The sequence below is a fragment of the Herpailurus yagouaroundi genome, unplaced genomic scaffold, assembly GCF_014898765.1.
Source record: "Herpailurus yagouaroundi ecotype Mexico unplaced genomic scaffold, PumYag 162, whole genome shotgun sequence".
Taxonomy (NCBI): domain Eukaryota; kingdom Metazoa; phylum Chordata; class Mammalia; order Carnivora; family Felidae; genus Herpailurus; species Herpailurus yagouaroundi.
The window spans coordinates 36,991,764-37,013,884 of NW_024412403.1; the positions used below are offsets into that span (position 1 = coordinate 36,991,764).

General features: G+C 34.5%; 1 long non-coding RNA gene across 1 annotated transcript in view; it reads right to left on the bottom strand.

The window, feature by feature from the left end:
• Positions 1-3,420: 3,420 nt before the first annotated feature.
• The window catches only part of LOC121035765 (uncharacterized), a 31,002-nt gene continuing 12,301 nt past the window's right edge, over positions 3,421-22,121 (bottom strand). The window contains exons 2-4 of the long non-coding RNA XR_005793056.1: positions 9,343-9,423; positions 6,905-7,093; positions 3,421-3,575 (exon numbers count right to left, since the gene is read on the bottom strand). This is a non-coding gene — a long non-coding RNA (uncharacterized LOC121035765). The remainder of the gene's footprint in view (positions 3,576-6,904; positions 7,094-9,342; positions 9,424-22,121) is intronic.

Consider the following 22,121-nt stretch of genomic DNA (forward strand, 5'->3'; position numbering starts at 1 on the left):
GTATTGTAAACAAATATGCTTTTTTGAAAATAAATTTATGTACTTTCATTCTCATGTCCTTTATTATGAATAGTAATAAAAGTTGAAGTTGAATATCTTAGCTACTATTTAAAAAGTTTCAGGAAGGTAGCATTAATTGCCATATGATTATATTCAAACTTGCTGGACAGAAATTACTAAATTAAAATTTTCTTTACTGTTTATATTTTCTATTGTTTACCTTCTTAGTTGTCCAAGAATCCTTAGGAAACAGGTTGAAAACACTACGAAGTTACTTTTGCCCACATATGCCCACTTAAACATTTACCTATTGTTGAATGAATATGCTCAATTACCTGAATTTTCTATTTATAGATAATATGTTGTAAATGGTTTGATTTTATTTCAACTCTGTTAATACCTGGAATGATGAGAAAAGAGTAAGCATCACTCTACCTTTATTTTTTCCTTTAGTTTTATACAAAGTGAATAGAAATATTTTAAGAGTGACATTAACTTAAAAAAAAATTTTTTGTTAATGTTTATTTATTTTGGGGACAGGGAGAGACAGAGACAGACACAGAATCCGAAGCAGGCTCCAGGCCCTGAGCTGTCAGCACAGAGCCCAATGCAGGGCTCAAACTCATGAACTGTGAGATCATGACCTGAGTTGAAGTCAGATGCCTAACCAACTGAGCCACCCTGGCGCCCCAAGAGTGACTTTCACTTTCACCAGAAACAGAGGGGAAATAATTGAATGCTATAAAATGTAATTAAATTACACACCCAGGCACACACACACTGAGTCACCTTCCTATTTATTTTAGATTATTTCTTGTTGATATTACTTTTTGTCTTTTTGCTGATATAATATTCATAATATTCTTTTAAAATTGTAATGATAAATATAACCAATTCTAGAAACTTCTCTTTCTTTCTTTATATTTGTTTGCTTCTAAATTGATAACTATTTATGAAAAAGAAAAAAGAAAGTAGTGGTTCATACTGGCTAGAAAAATATTTGAGACACATTCCCCATCAGGTTCCCCCAAACAGCTGTGCCACTACACCTCCATCCAAAACCCCTTGTCAAGTTCTGGGACTTTGCAGAGCGCAAAATGCCAACTGTGCTGGCCTGTGCCAGACTGTGGGGAAGTTGCCTAATGCTGATTCAGATCCAGTTGGAATTGTGTTTGAAAACTCCAAAATTCAGTACATTTTTTATTTTAAGAAGAAAACCACACATGTCTGTCCTCTTTTTCTTCATAATATGACTTCTGAAATGATATGAACTGTATTGAATAAGAATCACAAAATGAGCATCCTTACTGACATCATGTTTGCCATTTTGCATGTTCCAGACCACAAAAATCTCATAATCTCTGGAATATTGGAACTCATCCATTCAAACATAATTATTTATCAAACTTTTTCTGGCAAAAGACTATAGTACATAGAAGCCTAATTTGCACACATGCAAGCAATACACACATTCTAATCTAAGTTATTAAACACTTATTAGCTGTGTGGTAATCACTACAGTCAGTTATACTGGTCAAGGTAGTGGTCTGTAAAGAAGTAGTGTCTATGAGAGTAGAGGCAAGTCTTAGAATAAATAAGTTTAATATATTAAATCACATAATATAATAGATCTTATGACTTTTTAAATAAATTTGAAGATATCATAATAAAGTAAAAAGAAATCAACAACAAAGAAATGCTGTAGATACCTTTAAAATACTGTTTCATCTTGAAGCAATTAAAAGAAAATCATTTACATTCATTAATATAGCAATGTTGTAATAGTTTTCTTAGGAAAATGAAGCAGCTATAAAAATAGGACAAACATTTATCACAGAAAGTGTATTATCTGTAGCCTGATCTTATCACTTAGAAAAAAATAAAATAGAAAACATTAATTGAAACGATATTTCAAAAGTTGAAAAAGTTAACCATGAAGAAAATAGAAAATCAAAATATAAATTTGATTCTCTAGTAGGCATGAAATGTTTCAGTATTGAAAAACACAAAATATACTACTCACATTGGGTCATGTTATCTACTTAGTGTGCTGTTAGGATAAAAGCAATTGTTACAGAAGATAACGCTCCCCTGGCCTCAGGCCTTCCTCTATCCTCAGTGGACACTGACTTACTGAATTTTTCTCCATTGCAAAGTTTTCACAGCCCTTTTCAGGCTGACATTGTGGAATCACTTTTTAAAAATATTTTTGTATGAAAATTGTGTAAACGGTAATGATCTCACAGGGTAAATGTAAATGAAGCGTTAGCATATTTTGTGGTTCAGAGTAAATGTTGGTTAATTATTGTTTATTATTTTTAAAATTGTTATTGAATTTCACTAAAATGAATGTCTACTTTCACTAGTTAAATCAATTGCAGTAGGATATTAACTTTTGATAGTGCACACAGATCACCAGTGCAAAATCTAATCTAGGTCACTTTAACTGTCAAAATTCACAGATAAAGTGGGAACTTGGAAGATTTTCTGTAAGCTAACTGAAAATTTTAAATTTCACGTATACACTTATAAATGCATGCCCCCTTTAGTTTTTCTTTTACTGGTGTTTTACAATAATCAGTGACATAATGGTTTGCAATCAGTAAAATCATAACATTAGGTGGATATTAAGGATGAAAATTTTTGAGTCGATATTTTTAATAATTATGTCTAGGTTTTGTAGAACCTCTTTAGAAATTCAGTTGAGAGAATTTAATATTGATTTGAGGGACAGTCATAAGACTATAAATTGACCATTTTTCTTGGTTACATTAACAAAAGTAAAGGAGCAAAAATCCTGTATCTTCAATAAATATAATTGGTTTGTGAATACATAGATATATACGACATGCACATGCATATATTAATTTGTTTGCAAATAAAAGTTATTTCTATTCTATATCCTTTATTACATACGCTAAATTATTTAATTATAGAATTTGTGATCATATGAAAATCTTCCGGCATCTCCTTTTAAAGTACCAAGGCAAATTTAAGAATAAGTAACTTACTTTTAATGCATGTTTTGGCAACACTTGAGACAAAAACAAAATTATAATTATAAATAAAATAAATCTCTCAGCAGGTATTTTATGATGCCAGGATTTTTTTTCTAACAATATTTCAAAATGACAGGTCCTTCTACAAAGACAAGTGAAAGTGCCTTGATGGAGTAGGGTAACACTCGTTGCTGTTCTTATTGCAAATCTCCCTCAGTTTCTCCAAGGTCCCAGTAGAGTCTACCAATATTAAATAGAACTAAATTTACCACACATCAAAGAGTTTACTAAATTTAGGGCTGGCTAGGGGCCTATGAAATTATTATTTTGTAGCCTAGTAACATACTCAAAATTAAATGCTAAGGAGAAAATTGCATAAGATAAATAAATAATAAGCAGAATAAGAGAAGCATGCAGAGAATCACTGTGAAATAATTTTATGATCTTGTGTCTCCAGAGACTCTTTAAACTCTCAGTGGTCCTAAAGAAGAGATTCTTCCAGCTTACTTTAGTTCTTCCTCAGCTTGAAATGCAGACTTGAATTATGATATGCAACGCCACTTATCTGTGAATATCCTAAATCAGAAGACAGATAAAAGAGAAAGAGAAAATTGTTAATCCCATCAACTTTGGAAAGAAACAAGGAATTGTTTCAAAGCAGCTGGCAAGAGAAAACTCAAGTCACCTTCTGAGAAAGAAAGTTAACTGTCATGAGTATTTGATGTGTGACTGAAATAGGGAGGAGAAGCAGAAACAAAACTGGAGGGATTTTTTTCTACTCAATAGAACATCTGCTGTCATCCTAACAAATCAAAGTATTCGGGGAAATGGGATGGTTTAGGATTTATTCAAATGAATTAATACTAAGTAGAAAACCACCAAAAGATTGCCCGGCAATCTAGAGAAATATTGACAAAAAGAAGTTTATTTATGTGGATTCTTTTAGACGGTAGAAAAGGGCAGTTTCATTATAGTTACCCAGTGTGATGAAGCAGTTCTTACAACATAATCACTAAAAACACATAAGAATTTAGACAATGGAACTCCACTTATGAGACATTATACACTATTTGCATATTAATTTATGTAGCAATCATAACTGTTTTAAAATACAGTATCTTAAATATAGTAACATCTATGTAATGTTTTTGGAATGAAAGGATGCTTGCATGGCTTAACATTGTACCATGATATAAGTCTCTCCATTCTAAATAACAACTATGTAAGTACATATTCTAAGTTAGTTTTTGAAATTGGGAAAAATTAAAAATGTGCAATTAACTTGGTTGTATGAACTAATATGAATATTTAAAACATTTTATAGTGCTCAAAGTTAAAGTTTTAATATTGCCCAGATGTTTTAGAGTGCACAGCCGTGTATTTTCAAAGGCAGCCATCCTGCCATGTTAAATCACAATTTCTTTTTTAAGCTAGCCCTAACAGACACTATCCAATTAGAAGCACAAATAAGTGAACCACAATTTTTTTTTTTTTTTTTGAAAAAGAGAGAGAGAGAGTGAGCACTTGCCCAGGGAGGGGCAGAGAGAGGGGGAGAGAGAGAAATTTAGGTAGGCTCCATGCCATTAGCGCAGAGCCCAGTGAGAGGCTCTATCTAACCCAGGTGAGATCAAGACCTGTGCTAAAATTAAGAGTTGGATGCTTAACTGACTGAGCCATCCAGAAGCCCCACATATTTTTTTAAATTGTAATACTGTTGATATCTGATCAACATCAAATGGTTTCACTGTAATGTGCAAAAGTCGCATGCAAATATTTAATATTAAAGCCTATTTTTAATGATTGCTGGTTCCTACTTAGTTCCTGTATCATTATTGTTGAAAGCAATATTTCTTGCATTCTTTTCTGCTAGGCATATGGGATGATTACACTTCTGTGTCCCCTTGAAGTTTGTATGACTTACTTTTGTCAATGAAAAATAAACCAATGAAAAGTAAAGCATTTCTTGGCAGAAATACATAAGAATTAGTATGATATTCTCCAGTCTTTCTTCTTCTTTCGTCCTGATTATGGAAATAGAGAATTCTGGATTCTGGATTCTCCCTTGATGTGGATTGTTAAGATGTCACATTGAAAAGAATAGACCTAGAAGGACACTCATATTCACAACTGATTTGATGAGTAAAGTGTAAAGATTAATTATTAAACTACAGAGGTTTTGAGGTTGTTTGTCAGCTTATAAGTTGTAACCTAACTTATCCTGATTCATTAAATTTTCTTTTCCCTAATGCCTGCAACTGGATGATGTGAGTCCTAGCCCACTCCACTGACTAACTTCACATGCTTAAAGTTATCCTATTTCCAGAGAGAAGAGGTACAAAGGACACTAGTTTAAAATCTGTCAGAAACATCTAGCTGCATTTAGTGCTTTGGTGAACATAATTTAAGTAACAAGCTTAATGCTAAGTTATTTATTCACAATCATGACAAGATTAGTCTTTGTTTTCCAGGGCATATGTTCTAGAGACAAAGCAGATGAAAACAAAAATGAATTGGTTTGATACAATGTAGTCACTGCTTTAGTAGAAATATATGCAGAGTGAAACAGACAGGAAGAAATCATGTCTCTGCCTGCCTGAGGGAGTTACAGGAAATTTTATGGGGTAGAATAGGTTTGGGGGTAGTATACAGAATCTGAGTATATTCAAGCAATGAGAATATGCAAAATCCTGACAATGAATATGTGAATTCAGGACAAGTTTGTGGTTAAATATTGCTAAATACAACACAGAGTAGTTATCAAGACAGGTAAGGTTGGACAGCTGGAACAGGCCATAACACAATGAATCATATAGTCCACGTGAAGTGTTCCATATGTTTATAAGTGAGAAACTCTGAAAGAACTTGAAGTCAAAATTGAGATGATCAGGTTGCATTCTAGAAAAAAAAACTGGTTGCTAAATTTAGAATTCATTAGAATAAAGTGAAACATTGTAAAGCCAATAGAAAACTAGAGATTATAGAAAAGGAGAGAAATGGAGATGCAGGAAAAAGGAATGAACAGAATAATATTCTGAATGGAGAAAAAGTCTGCGTAACAAGAATTGGAGAATAAGGGATATGGAGGGATCTTGGATGTCTCTAGCTTTCAAGTTCGTAGAAAAACATATGGGGCCGTTGACTGAGGTGGAGGATTTGAGAAGAAAAACCTTTCTGAGGAATGGGAAGAAGACACAGTGGTGAGTTCATTTTGGGACACTCTGAATTTGTGTTCATGTCTCATTTGCGTAAAGATTTCTAGCAAAGGTTCAAACTATAGTTTTAGGTCTCTGATTCATAAGGTGTGAATCAAATTAGTGAAAGAAAATATGTGGATTGAGTTGAAAAAAGTGAGGATGAAGTAGAAGGAAACAGCTAGGTATAAGTCTGTCTGAAATCTCACATGCTTACTTTTTTCTCTGTGTTTGAATCCCTACCTAGCATGTTTTCTTAGTTTCCCCGAGAAGAATGCCTACCTTATTATTTATTAGAACGTGAACTTTGTGAAATTAAGGACTTCACTTAGTTCATATTTTAGTCTACAGAAGTTATAACCATGTTTATAGTTAGGAATTACAACAAACTGTAGATCAGAGAGGAACCTTTAATGAAATTATTTAAATATGTAGGCACTAAGAGAATTGTATGTGATGTCAGAAACTGCTAGCATAAGAATTTAACTTCAAAAACCACTGTATACATTGGTTCCCCAGGTATGGAGTCGATAACAATGAAACTTAGCCATGAGATCATCATTACATAGGAAGTAAGTAGATATAGTTGATGTATATCTATTTAATACATATCCAGATATACCAAATAGAAGTGACTGACCATTGTCCTACACTATTCCGATATGCTTTTTCATCACCTTTGCAAAGTTAGGAAAATCTGAAAGAAAGTATTACCTTTTGAATAGTCTTTGTTGGAAATGATTTTCTGATCCTGTAGCAGTTAATACCCCATTTGGCTTCACAAACAAGAGAGATAATTTTGTTTGGTTTGCTCCGTGATGATGAGAGTGTTTTAAAGATCAATGCCCTATCCAAGCTCCTGAACCTTTACAGCATCTGTGACATCTCAGTGCCCAAGGAGGCCTGTGTGCAATAAATCATATATATTCAATGAGACACAAGTCTATTCACATTGTCAAATAACAAATGAACATATCATAGGTCTGATTGTACCTGAGCTCTGTCTTTGTACTCCTGTCCTCATAAATATTTATCTGTCCTTAAGTTTTGCCATTTAAGTTTCTCTATTGAGATTCCATTTTCACTTTAACAACACCACAATACAGATTATCTGACTTCTGTAATGTTAATTGCCATTCTCGAATAATTGCCAGCCTTTCCCTGCCTGCCTTCCATGGCCCTGGTCATATAGACATACAGGTATTAGATTCTGGTTTGGAATCATCACTTACAGTAATAATGCCAGGTGCTGACTATACTCCTGTAAATCAGTTTTTAGTCTCAAAACTCTGTTTGGAAGCATATTCCTCTGTCCTACCTCTAAAGCCTTGACCTTGTTCTCAAATCAGACCCCTGGATATGTACACATTCTTGTTTTAGCCCACTGCCAACTGCCATAAAACACTATGCTTTACCTTCAAGCAGATCTGGCATATGGTTTCCTAATGTTTATTAATTCAAAAGGCTTGTTCCAAGTGAAGAAACAAGCATTTTGTGAAAGATCAAAAATCTGTGGAAAACAAGGCAAGTAATTGGGTTTACATGTCTGATTCAGAATACATTTATTGGAAGAACTATTTACTCATGCTATTTAATAATGGCACCACAGATCCAATGATGTTAAATTGGCAAGAGCTGGTTTTGTAGAATAGGAAGTATGTATTACAGAGATTACCAGAAGATTAAAATGCCTTTTGTGATCCAAAGAAAGGACAACTAAATACATGACTGGCATAACTTAATATTATGTGGATGACACGTATTTATAAGTATTGTGAATCATAGCATGCCTACTATTTCTAACTCAAAACCTAAAACATACATAGCTAATTTGAATTCACTTTTTTTTGGCTCTCTCCAATTTGGCTTTAAGCCTTTTTAATTTACTATTGATCGTATTTACTTTTAAGCAGTTTGTCATTTGCATGATTTAATCAGAATTTACATTCTACTAGAACAGCATGGTTTGGGCTTGATCGCACAGAACCAGTTTTTTGTTTTTTGTTTTTTTTTTAAGAAATTAGACTAAGTTTATACTTATTTCTCACTCCATGCTTATTCTCATAATACTACAAATCAGGTGTGAATTGCAATTGGCTTACAAATATGTTGTAATATTTATGTGTTTTGTTATTTTTCATGTGACCTGATGATAGGAATGCATCTGGAGACTTTTGGCAATATTCTGGTGCGAAACTTTCTAGAACTCTTTGTGGAACTCTTTGAAAAATACACAGGAATCCTTAGGAATCATGGAGGCTAAAATGTTTATTGAACACCAGTATGTTAGTGTATTCATAAGTTTCATGCCTATTCAATAAATCTCAATGACAAGTGGATTTTTATAAAATTGACAGTAGTGCTAAACCATAATAAATAATAGAAAAGTAGAAAATACTTTGAGTATGCCAATCGCGTATATTATTTGCAATTTCCTAATTCAGAGTAGTGCATTTGATACAACGATGGAAATAAAGTAAAGAGATGGAAAGGATCTTGAAATTGTGTGTGTTGGGGATCTGAGTTCTGCGATGAGCTCTGTCGCTAATGATCTCAATGAGCCTGGATTGAGCAAAAATCTTAGAGGTTCTTTATAAAGATTTGTCAAATAATTTATTGGATAATTTCTCTTGTTATGGGCTTAAGTGTGTTTTCTAAAAATTCACTTGTCAGTGCCCTAACCCCCAGTACCTCACTATATTTGGACTATATTTGAAAATATAGAATTGAAACAGGTAAATAAGAACATTCGTTACAGTGGTTCCTAATTCAATATGCCTTTATGTCTTTATAAAATGAGATTAGGAGAAAGAGAGAGAGAGAAAAAAAAGAGAAACAGAGACAAACGTATTAATACACAGCAAAAAGGCAGCAGCCGCAAGCAAAGGGGAAAGGACACAGAAGAAATTAAACCTGCTGACACCTTGAACTTGTAGCTCTACCTTCCAGAACTCTGAGAAAATACATTTCTCTGTTTAAGGCACCCAGTTTGTGGAATATTGTTATCACAACCCTAGGAAACTAATATTTCTCTTTTGGCCCCTAGAAATATGAAATCAAATACCCTTTCAACTATACCTATTAATTGTATTTCAAAATGGAAGATGACAGGGTGAAGATTCATTTTAGTGGTATGAACATGAAGGACTTACAGAAGAAGAAAGGTATTTTGTTTGGTCCACGGTTAACATAACATGGAGGAACATCAATCTCCTTAATCTTGTACTCTGGTCCTATAGAAAATAGAGACTATTGAACTATAAGATCTCTTCTCTTGTGGTAGATGGGCGAATATTCAGGGAAGTCTTCACCAAGTACGGTACAACTCGAATGTACAATGTGTAATCATTTGGCACTATGATTCTAAATAATCATAATACATATGACCTCTACAGTGATTCTTTTATCATCGATAATTACCTCTGTTGGGTTGCATGACCATATTAAATGCTTTTCCTGATATATCAAAAATGTATAATATTCTTTTAAAAATGCTTACCTTTAATTTATTACTAAACATTTCATACAAATAGACAATAGACGAATATAATTTAAAACACATTGACAATGTAAGTCAGCATTACTTAGGAAAGTAGGAGCTACACTAGTTATTTTAACTGAGGGAGCTTAATTATAGGGAATTGGTTAAATTCCCAAAATTTTAGGTGTCGGAAGGATAATAGTGATATGGAACACTGACAGAACTGAAATAGCTGTGGGAACCATCCACTCTCTCTAGCACTACGTGAACTGTAGGGGATATCAGAACCTAAAAGACAAATACTGCATGGTGTCACTTACAGATGGAATCTTAAAAACAAAACAAAACAAAATCAAACTCATACAAAAAAAGAGTAGAAGTGGTTTTCAGGGCTGGGGGTTTGGATAAATAGGGAGAAGTTGGTAGAGGGGTACAAATTTACAACAATAAGATAAATAAGATCTGAAGATTTAATGTAAGGCATGGTGGAAAAAAAACACATATATTTAGGCATCATGTGAGATTTGTTGACTACTGGCTTCATACAGATTTCTGCATAATTGAAATGTAAAAGATGTAAATGAAGGCACCCTCTGTCCAGGCACAAAAGTTCAGGACTAACAGTTTGGTTATGCCTACCTACACTTCTATAATAAGCTTTAATGTATAAAAATAAGAGAAAATACAGGTGGAAAAATAGAAAATAATGACACAGAAAAATATTTCAAACAGATAATCATTATTAACTTTTTTTTACGTTATCTCTGAGACTTCTGTTTCTTATGCAAAGCAGATAGTTTTGTTCTCCCAAATGAAATCTCACTATTCATATGATCTTCTAACCTGAATTTTCAACTTAAAAATATGCCCTGGGGCACCTGGGTGGCTCAGTAGGTTAAGTGTCCAACTCTTGATTTCGGCTCAGGTCATGACCTCACAGTTCGTGAGTTGAAGCCCCATGAGCCCCATGTCGGGCTCTGCAGTGCAGAGCCTGCTTCAGATTCTCTCTGTCCCCCTCTGTCTGTTCCTCCCCAGCTAGTGCACGTGCTCTATCTCAAATAAATAAATAAACGTAAAAAAAGAAAAAAAAAAAATAGAATGTGTCCTGAATACCAACAAGACAACACACACATACATACACACACATAGTTAATTTTAATAACTGCATGACCCACTGACTATTGATGGACCTTTAGGTTATTTTCAGTTTCTTTCTTTCTTTTTAAGTATGATAGAATACTGAAGTTCCATTAAGCAATAAATAGAGTGGTGATTTAAACATCCATATCACATTGTTCCATACCAGCTTTAGAAGACCAAGTCATGGGGTCTTGCACTTTTTGAGGAATTTCTTTCAGTTATTCTTTGGGTTTATAATTAAAAATGTGAGGGGCGCCTGGGTGGCGCAGTCGGTTAAGCGTCCGACTTCAGCCAGGTCACGATCTCGCGGTCCGTGAGTTCGAGCCCCGCGTCGGGCTCTGGGCTGATGGCTCAGAGCCTGGAGCCTGTTTCTGATTCTGTGTCTCCCTTTCTCTCTGCCCCTCCCCCGTTCATGCTCTGTCTCTCTCTGTCCCAAAAAAATAAATAAACGTTAAAAAAAAATTTAAAAAAAAAATGTGATTGGAGAGACTTTTTTAATGAATACTAATGTGTGGTATACAGTCCACACAGACAGTCCTGCTATTCTTAAGGGATGGAGTTGGAAGTTTAATTGATTAGTTTATATTTAAATTGATTAACTGGTATCTTTCTCCTGGTTGGTTGTGATGGTAAAGATACATTTTTTAAAAGATTCAGATTTAGGACCAGCTTATACCTATGAGATATGGCAAAGCTAGCGAGAGAGAATTGCACCCTTGGCTTTGGTATGAGTACACAATTGGAACAAGTCTTAAGAATTTTAGATGTACAATCCATGTAGAAGAGTTTTGGCTTGAGGAAAGTTTTGAATTTATCCAAAACCTTTTAAACACTGTTGTGGCAGTAGTTGAGCACTTTGTAGCATCCAACCCACCCCAAAAAGATAACTCCTGAAAGCATCTGCCCATTCTAGGGCTGAGTGAACGAAGCATATTTACTATTATCTGTGTATCTGCAGGTCTTGTACTCTTTGTCTTGGACTGCATTGAGCTTCCTGGATTTGTGGGTTATAGTTTTTCAGCTAATGTTTGAAGTTTTCAGGTCTTATATCTTTGAATAATTTTTGTGCTCCTCCCTCTCCTTCTGGTATTCTCACTAGGCATATGTTGGTGTACTTAACAGTTTCCCACACTTCTCTGAGGCTCTCTTCACTTTTCTTTATCCTTTTTCCTTTGTTCTCCAACTTGAATGAGCTCCCTCAATTTTGCTTCAAGTTCACTTTTTTCTTGTCATTTCAAATCTACTGCTGAACCAGTTTAGTGAATTTCTATTTGTTATTATCCCTTTAAACTCCAGAGTTTACATTTATTTCTTTATTATACTTTCTTTTTATTAATAGTCTTTATTTGATGTGGTATTGTCAAAATTGACTTTACTTCTTTAATCATAGTTTCCTTTAGTTCTGTGAAAATATTTATAATGGCTATTTAAATATTTTTCTGAAAAATCTGATTTCTGGTAGATCTCACAGGCAGTTTTTGTTGTATGCTTTTTAAAATATTTTTTTCACTGTATATGTCATACTTCTTTCTTGGCATGCATGCCTCAAAATTTTGTGTTGAAAATTGTACATTTTAGGGACACCTGGTTGGCTCGGTCAGTTAAGCATCCTACTTTGATTTTGGCTCTGGTCATGATCTCATGGTTTGTGAGATTAAGCGCGAAGTGTGCTGACAGTGTGGAGCCTGCTTGAGATTATCTCTCTCTCTGCCCCTCCCCTGCTGATGCTCTCTTGCTCTCTCTCTCTCTCTCTCTCTCTCAAAATAGATAAATAAAAAGACAAAACTGTACATTTTAGATAATATAGTGTAGTAATTCTGGGTACTATTCACTTCTTCTCATCTCTGGGCTTCTTATTGTAATCAGAGTTTTATTGGTTTGGTGACTGGCTGGATTATTTTCGTGATGTTTTCTCCTCACCTTCCTACATACATTATTAGCCCTCTGATTTTCTCCTAGGGGAGACTGCTCACTGGGCACTCCCACAGTCACCCTAAATCTTGAAATAGCAGGAGACTGGGCAGTGCTCTTCCTGACTGCATCAGCTACTGAATTCCACTAATTAATTCCCTGCTGATTTCTCTCTATTGTCATCAGTAGTCCTCTAGAGCATGAATTGTTCTACACAGTAATTCTACCAAATTTTGTCTCCTTTGAAGAAATAATTTTTAAGGTCAGTGTTTGATATTTGTTCAGGCCCAAGGAGGGCTTCTTCCATCAGTTTTATACCTAGATTGTCTCCTGAAACCTACTACATCTTAGTCAGTCTTTGGTCTTTTTTTTTTTTTTTTTAAGTTTATTTATTTATTTTGAGAGACAGCACAAGTGAGGAGGGAAGAGAGAGACAAAGAGAATGACGGAGTATCCCAAGCATCCACTTTGTGGTCAGTCCAGAGTCCAATGCAGGCTAGATCCCATGTACCCTGAGATCATGACCTGAGCCGAAACCAAGAGTCAGACGCTCAACCAACTGAGCCACCCAGGTGCCCGTAGTCTGCCTTTTGAAAGTCCTCCCAAATGCCCATCACCACACCTCTACTCTCTTTAAAAATATACTTAGTCTTGAACTTCTTTGTGCTCTGTTGTAAATGAAGTCAGTTTTTTGGGAAGAGATTAGGAGCTATTTGTTCTATGATCTTCCCCCAGGCAAAATTTCCAATTCAGGGCTCTGGAGCCCAGGATGGGGACACTGGCAAGTTTTGTTCTGAAGCTCCAGCTCTAGAAGGTGATATTTTTGGGCAACAGGGTTTGTTCACCTTTCCTCTCCTGTAGTGAAACCACCATCTCATATGTGTGCCATCAGAGCCCCAGTATTTCCAACACACTGTGCCCAAGGTGAGGCCTTCATTCCATGGGGGGAATTGGCAGAAGGATGTCCCAAGCATTTACTTGAGATTTACTCTTGGCAATAAGTAGTTGGGGGCAGGACGTAAACACTGACATCCTACTCCCCCTGACAAGAATGTCTTTGGTTGGGAGCTGAGGAGACATTCTTAGATCACTGATTCTTGGCTGCAACAGTCAAGAGTAGAATGCCTACCTCACTGCACTGGAATGGCAGAGAGAGGAAATGATCTTGGTTCAAACACTATATACTCTCATTTTCTTACAAAATTTTTGGAGGTTTTTCTTAAATATTTAATTGCTTATTTTGTGTTTGTTCCTGGACACTCACCAGAGATATTAAAGGTCACCTTATTTTAATTTTCATCTGTTGCACTGGGGAACAGGTGAGCAGATCTCCTCACATTGTTCTGTCACAGGTTGATTTCTTAATATGTTTTGCTTTTTATTTTCTAACTGATTTTAGTTGTGCCTTTATTCATTATTTTATTAAAAATTTATATGATTTGAAGAACTAATAAATGAAGTGACTACTCACTATTGTGAGATATGTCACCTCTCAGTGTGGTATTTTTTAAAACAGTATTTTTATAGAAATGTTATTAATCACACAATGGTTACAAGAATGTCAGATATAATGTATATCTATTGTATACATGTATATATGTATTGTATGTATTTCTATTGTATAATGTATACAATGTAACTTTAAATACTACATCTTCTTATGAAGTTAGCTAAATTTTATTTACTCTAAGACTTTAAAATATATTTTCTTAATAATATTTACTTAAATACATATATTTATGTGAATATATACATATATGTCTGTGGTATATATCACATATATCATATGATCTCATATATATCATTACTTTACAAAAGAAAGCTTAATTATATAAGACAACAAATTTAAATTTTAAATACATTTTCTTTTCAACAAAAGCTCAGCTAATTATACATTTTAGATCATAACCTTCTGAAACACTATCATTTTGTTAAATACTCTTGACTGAGCTAATATTGTTAAAACAGAAATTCAATTCGATTTTTATGAGTTTTCCAAAATTAGGAATAAATATCTTTATTATTCAAAAGTTAGAAGAATAAATCCATAGTTTCTAAAAGATGGCTTTGTTCCTATATGAAAAAAAATAATAAAATTACTTAAAAATTAAGCTATCTGGAGCACCTGGATGGCTTAGTCAATTAAGCGACTGACTCTTGATTTCCACTCAGGTCATGATTTCACAGTTCTGTTTGTGAGATCAAGCCCTGGTTGGGCTCCCAGCTTACAGTGCTGAGCCAGCTAGGGATTCTCTCTCTCTTTCTCCCCCTCCCCCACTCATGGGCATGCAAGCTCATGCTCTCTCTCTTTTTCTTTCTCTCTCAATAATAAATAAATAAACTTAAAAACAAATAATAATAAGGGCTCCTGGGTGGCTCAGTTGGTTAAACACCTGACTTCGGCTCAGGTCATGATCTCACCGCTGGTGAGTTCGAGCCCTGTGTCGGGCTCTGTGCCGATAGCTCAGAGCCTGGAGCTTGCTTCCAGTTCGGTGTCTCCCTCTTTCTATGCCCCTCTCCCACTCATGCTCTGTCTCTTTCTCTCAAAAATAAGTAAATGTTAAAAAAATAAAAAAAAATTAAGATAATAAATATATAAGTATAATATATGAATACACTAGGGGAAATAGGTTTTAATAAGGTTAAAACCAGAAAGAGAAGGTTATTTTTCATTGAATTGACATGATAGGGACATTCATATATACTTCTAATTTCAAGATAGTCTATTTTTAAAAAGAAATCCTACTAACTATTGTAAATTTCAAAATTTACAATATGTATCTAGTCTTTAGAATGGCATTAGTAAAAACCAAAATCTCTACAAGTTTATCAACTAGGGCATACCACATATATTTTGCATCCCTTCCAAAAGATATTTTATTTATCTTCTGATTCTTGTAAGGTCCACCTACAATCAATTTAATTTTGGCATTATGAGAATTTTGTTTCTATGTCTTGGAAGAAGAAATTTCTGAAAAGATCTATAAAGGCATTTGATTTTCCACTTTTGTTTGGCAAAATGTTGTCTCCTATGTTAATTAAAAGTCAGTATCTTTACATAATGAGTTTTTTATATTATCTGCTTTCTAAGATTTTTTAATTTATTTTTTTATTTTTTTAACGTTTATTTATTTTTAAGATAGAGAGAGACAGAGCATGAACAGTGAAGGGGCAGAGAGAGAGAGGGAGACACAGAATCGGAAACAGGCTCCAGGCTCTGAGCCATCAGCCCAGAGCCTGACGCGGGGCTTGAACTCATGGACCGCGAGATCGTGACCTGAGCTGAAGTCGGACGCTTAACCGACTGCGCCACCCAGGCGCCCCTCTAAGATTTTTTTTAATGAGTATAAGGACTTACATGACAATCAAACAATAACAGCAGCAACAACAAATATCTATTTTCAGGCAGGTACAGAAACACATTTGTTTTATCATTTCTTCACTGAAAAGCACCCTGTATTTTTCTAAGAAATAGATTTGCAGAAGACTTCTTTCAGAGTGCGTTATCTTAATCTCAACACATTTACTAGAAAAACAGCACTAAGAAAGAAAGAAGAAAGAAAGAAAGAAAGAAAGAAAGAAAGAAAGAAAAACAGCACTATATTATGAAGAAATTTACTTGTTAGGATAATGATGATAAAATATTATTAAAAAGCATATTTATCACCATATTAACTGATAAATTGAAATAAATGTTCTACAGAAGTTTTAAATACGCATTCTATAGAATTTTACTTGGTGCCTATTTTATTGATAGTTATAACCCATGAATAAAGAAATAACCTATTATTATCATATGCAAATCGAACTTGATCCATCAACTTTAAATAATTTAAAAATAACACAATAAACATCCTGGGTCAGTAAACCTAGAATGTCAACAATACTATCTTTTGTAGTTTTTTGTGGTTGCATCAAAAAATGGTTTGGTCCAGAGTCAGTTCTATGATTAGCAGATAGAAAAATTCATACAGACAAATATGCCTCATGAACAAAAACAGATTTTTGGTATGTTTCTAGTGCGGGACTACATATGTGGAAAAGAAAGAATAGAAATTCCAAATGCAGCGATTGTGTGTTTTTCAATTTAAATCTCCTGCTTTTTTCTTCGCCCATTCCATCCAGCATCTAGTAGAAATGTAGTTCCTAACCAGATTTCTGACCACCCAAAGCAAAACACAAAGAGAAATTGTCTACTTATCAACCAAAGATAAACGTAAGAGGAAAGAGAAACAAAGGAGAAAAAATGAAAAAAAAATAAAATAAAATTAGAGTGAAAAAAGAAGTATATGAGAAAGGAAATAAGGCAGGAAGAGAGACAGAAAAAGAATGTAAAAAATGACGATGATCCAGAAATGGCACTACTAGGTATTCACCCAAAGAATACAAAATTACTGGGGCACCTGAATGACTCAGTCGGTTAAGCGTTTGACTTCGGCTCAGGTCATGATCTTGTGGTCTGTGAGTTAGAGCCCCGCATTGGGTTCTGTGCTGGCAGCTCAGAGCCTGGTGCCTGCTTTGGATTCTGTTTCTCTTGCTGCCCCTCCCCCGTTCATGGTCTTTCTCTCTCTCTTTCTCTCTCTCTCTCTCACACACACACACAAAAATAAACATTAAAAAAATACAAAAACACTAATTCAAAGGGATACATGCACCCCAATGTTTGTAGCAGCATTATCTACAATAGCCAAATTATGGAAACAGCCCAGGTGTCCATTGACTGATGAATGTATATACACACAATAGAATGTAACTCAGCCATCAAAAAGAGTGAAATCTTGCATTTGCAATGACATGGATGGACCTAGAGAGTATTATGCTAAGTGAACTAAGTCAGTCAGAGAAAGAAAAATACCATTATGATTTCACTCATATGTGGAATTGAAGAAATGAAACAAATGAGCAAAGGAAAAAAAGAGAGATTGAGAGAGAGAGAGAGATGAATAAAAAAAGAGACTATTAATTATAGAGAACAAAGTGCTGCTTACCAGAAAGGAGGTGGGTGGGGGAGGTGTTAAACAGGTGATGGGGATTAAGGAGTGCCCTTGTTGTGATGAGCACCAGGAGTGTGGAAGTGTTGCACCATTATATTGTACACTTGAAACTAATATGACACTGTATGTTAATTAACTGGAATTTAAAATTAAAACTCAGGAGACTATAGATGCTGGAGAGGATGTGGAGAAACGGGAACCCTCTTGCACTGTTGGTGGGAATGCAAATTGGTGCAGCCGCTCTGGAAAGCAGTGTGGAGGTTCCTCAGAAAATTAAAAATAGACCTACCCTATGACCCAGCAATAGCACTGCTAGGAATTTATCCAAGGGACACAGGAGTACTGATGCATAGGGGCACTTGTACCCCAATGTTCATAGCAGCACTGTCAACAATAGCCAAATTATGGAAAGAGCCGAAATGTCCATCAACTGATGAATGGATAAAGAAATTGTGGTTTATATACACTATGGAATACTACGTGGCAATGAGAAAAAGTGAAATATGGCCTTTTGTAGCAACGTGGATGGAACTGGAGAGTGTGATGCTAAGTGAAATAAGCCATACAGAGAAAGACAGATACCATATGGTTTCACTCTTATGTGGATCCTGAGAAACTTAACAGGAACCCATGGGGGAGGGGAAGGAAAAAAAAAAAAAAAAAGAGGTTAGAGTGGGAGAGAGCCAAAGCATAAGAGACTGTTGAGAACTGAGAGCAAACTGAGGGTTGATGGGGGGTGGGAGGGAGGAGAGGGTGGGTGATGGGTATTGAGGAGGGCACCTTTTGGGATGAGCACTGGGTGTTGTATGGAAACCAATTTGACAATAAATTTCATATATAAATTAAAAAAAAAAAAAGAAAACAGCAATTAAAAAAAATAAAATTAAAACTTACAAAAATGGATGAATGTTTTTCTTTCTTTCTTTCTTTCTTTCTTTCTTTCTTTCTTTCTTCTTTTCTTTCTGTTTTGGCTTTTCAGGTTAATTTGTGACAATGTCTATAATTGACTGATAACTCAGAGATAGAGCAGATTGGCAGAAGTGATTGTAACCCTTGAGACTATGCTCCTCTGGGTTGATACTGTCCCACAGCTATTTCTTTGGAGAGATCCAAAGAGATTTGCTTGAGGATATTCTCACAGTAGAAACCACTTTTGATAGGAGTTAGTAATGTAAACCATTTTTTACATATATTCTAGAGGAAAATGAGGTGGGGGCTGGGGATAACTGTAATTAACTGATGTTAAAATAATTTAATTTTGTGCCAGTGGCTAATATTCTTATTTTGGAAGTATTTGAATTTAAATACCAAAACCATCATTAAATATTTCTGCCGGTTGGAAACACATCCATAGAGTTGAGGCCATAAAAATTACTTAGGAATTAATAAAAAATAGGTTGAACTTTCTATATTGCACCATATATGCTTACACTAAACTTGAAGTCTGATAGAAAAAAATCCTCATTTAAGTATCTTCTTATAAATTTCTCTAGTAATCATTTATTTTAATTTAATTTGTATCCTTTTTTGAGAACTTTGAAGTTTCTTCAAGGAAATAAATAACCACACAAAGATGTCCCCCCTTTACTTTCTTTCCATAATTGGGCACAGAGTAATGTTGTAACCCTATATATCAATCATGCTGCTATACTTCTATGTCTCAATATTGTTTGATATTGTCTTGATGAGCTAAATCATTTCAGTATTACCTGATAGGACTTGTCTTTTGTCCTTGTATCTAATATTTTATATCGGAAAAAAAGTATAGAGGAGTGCCTGGGTAGCTCAGTAGGTTAAGCAACTCATTCTTGTTTTCAGCTCAGGTCATGATCTCACATTTCATGAGTTTGAGCCCCTCATCAGGCTCTGCAATGACAATGTGGAGCCTGCTTGGGATTTTCTCTCTCCCTCTCTCTCTTTGCCCCTCCCTCTATCTCTCATTCAAAATAAATAAATAAAGATTTTTTTTTAAAAAAAAAGTATACAGCAAGCCAAGTTATTGAAATTGACTGATTGGGGAAAATGTGGTTTAATTTGCACATACTGTGGGAAGTAAAATGGAAAGCCTTGTTAGTTAGACATGTGTTCCATAAAGGAAAATATTTGTGCATCAATTTTTGAAATATTTGTGCATCAGTTTTGAAAAATGCCAAAACCTGATAATTCTAGGTAGAGACACACTGGTTTAGTGGTTAAGAGAACAAAGAGACTTCAGTTTGAATCTTGACTCTACTTACTTGGTTTTATTACCTTCCATATGGCTACCCTAAGCTCAGTGTATGCATATTTTTTAAAAGAGGACGTTAATAAGAATTAAACAAGTAGGTCAGGGTTATTACTTATTTCCAAACATGTCCAAGGATTGACTTAAACACTAAATATTATGCTCCTTTTTATGATTGAGATTAGTAGCTATTTTCATTTAACATTAAAAACCATTTTGAGAGCACCTGGGTGGCTCAGTCAGTTGAGCACCCAACTCTTGATTTTGGCTCATGTCATGATCTCACAGTTCAAGGAACTGAACCCCATAGCAGGTTCTGTGCTGTCAGTACAGAGCCCGCTTGGGATTCTCTCCCTGTCTCCCTCTTTTTCTGCCTCTCCCCTACTCACTCTCTCTCTCTCAAATAAATCAATTCAAAAATAACATACTTAAAAAAACATTTTTAATGTTGATATTAACACATAACTAGAACAGTTATTATGAGTTGTTAATGAGATAATATTATTGCACAATGGTTTTCATACTAATCATCTAATAAATATTTTCCAAGCAATATAAAATTATGGAGCAGAAGATTATATTTTATTTCTCAAACACACATTACTCACGGTTGATTTGTCATTGTTTAATATGAATTAGTTTTGTTCAACAGGAAAAGCCTTACTTTTTTCTTTCTATCCACTCCCAATTCTCTGAGTGTTCACATTTTGATTAAAATTAAAACTGCATTAAAAGCACAGAAATCACAAGAGGCAGACTCATGAGCTATTTGCTGCTGTTTCCAAATCTCTTCTCTCTTTCCTAATTTTTCTTGGATTTAGAATAATGTGTTTCTTATTTCCTTTCGTCAGTACCCCTTTTTGGATTGCCTTAAGTGTAAGCCAAAGAAACTGGCAGTTTTAGGTTTGGGGGGATGTGTGAGAGACAAAATAAACCAGGAATCTTTAAAGCATTTGTTTGGTCAACAATCTTCTCCCTTTTCTTTAGCTGAGTGAAAATAGCAGCAATCACAATGGTTTATGTTAGCATGACTTTAATGTGTCAAATTCACTTTTATAGTGATATTTTAGCTTTAATTAATATTGTATTTTAACAGTAAATTTTACTTGAATACCTTTTTTCCATTGATTATCATCATGCTGTATTGTTGTTATAAATAATAAATATAGGGATCATTGGTCACATGTTTCTGCATGACAGATAAACAGAGTAAGCCATAAGCCATGTAAACATTTGTTGATCACTAGTTAATACATTAATTATAGTTATTTCAGGGGTAAACATGACCTAGTTACTTCCCAGAGAAGCATGACATATACAAAGCGGGTAAAACAAGTTAGTAGGCAATTACTCTCATAAATGCTTGGGAAGTCAGGATAACACAGAATAGTCATGGACTGTGGTCCTGTTGACTTATGTAGCAGGGAGGGAGCCATCTGGCAGAGACCTAAAGGATTCACAAAACAAATTACACATACACAATTCTTAAGATAAAAAAGAAGTTAGCCACTGAAAGAAGGTGCAGGAGAGGTTTGCAACATTAGCAAACCATTCAAACGTTCAGAGGCTAGAGAAAGCATCACCATCAAAGAATTAAAAAGAGATCCTGTGGGGACATGCTGAGAAATAGCTATAAGAAAAGAGGGTGAACATGTAAGCAAGGGACCAAACATAAATGATTTCAGAAGTCATGCAAATAGTTTGAATGTTATTCTCAGTTCATTGGTTTATAGATCTTTTCTTGCTTTGTAGGAAAAAGCAATAAATGATGTTAGTTGGCAAGGATAGTCAGGTCTTAGATGTACTGAATCAGTCAAGAAAGAGATTATATACCCACCAGACATGTTATTTACAAAGAAACATAGAAAATGGGTATTTATTAATAATTAAATTATATACCTATTTTACATGGAATTCAAAATGTAATTCATAGGTTTTAAAAACAGAATTCATTGATTATGTTAGCAGATGTTTTCTCTCTTCTTCCTGAAATATGTGAATTTCGATTTAGTAAAGTATTAGCTAGAGGAATACATGTCCTTATTATCATAATTATTATAGAAAGAAGAAATTTTAGAGTAATCAATTTTGAAGCTTCCGATTATAAAATATGCTAAAAATGTTATAAAAACTTGAATTTTAAATAATTATGTAACAATTACTTTCACTTGCTTGATTGTA